Source organism: Propithecus coquereli, unplaced genomic scaffold, assembly GCF_000956105.1.
Source record: "Propithecus coquereli isolate 6110/MARCELLA unplaced genomic scaffold, Pcoq_1.0 Scaffold62, whole genome shotgun sequence".
NCBI lineage: Eukaryota > Metazoa > Chordata > Mammalia > Primates > Indriidae > Propithecus > Propithecus coquereli.
In genome coordinates, this window is record NW_012152174.1 from 5,599,328 (window position 1) to 5,599,965 (window position 638).

Sequence of the window (638 nt, forward strand, 5' to 3'; positions counted from 1 at the left end):
ATCCCCTTAAATATATAGTGACATAATTCTGTTGAGATATAGTTATAATTATTACTTTATATAATTTTATGTTTATTAAAGTAGCCAAAGAAGAAAGAAGAGTAAGTATATGTTAATATATCTAGCATTATGTGTTTAATATCTAGTATCTCTTACTTTCAGGATTAAAGACTTTCTTTAGTATTTCTTATAAGTCAGGTCTTTCAGCAACACATTTTATGATTTTATTTATCTGCAAATATCTTCATTTTGCCTTCATTTTGAAAAGATAAATTTGCTAGGTATATGAGATTCTTGGTTGACAATTTTTTTTTCTTTTGGTCCTTTGTATATGGCATCCCACTTTCTTCTGGCCGCCACTGTTTTTAATGAGAGGTCAACTATTAATCTTATTGATGTTCCTTTGAAGGTGATGATCCATTTTTCTCTTATGACTTCCAAAATTTTCTCATTGTCTTAGCTTTCGGCATTTTATTATGATGTTTCTGGGTATTTATTTTTTTGTGTTTATCCTAATTTGAGTTTTGTCAACTTCTTGGATGTGCAGATTAATGTTTCCCATGATATTTGGAAAGTAGTCACTCACTATTGTAAAGTTTTTGCGGAGTGGAGAAAGAAAGACAGGCAGAGTGGGGGCC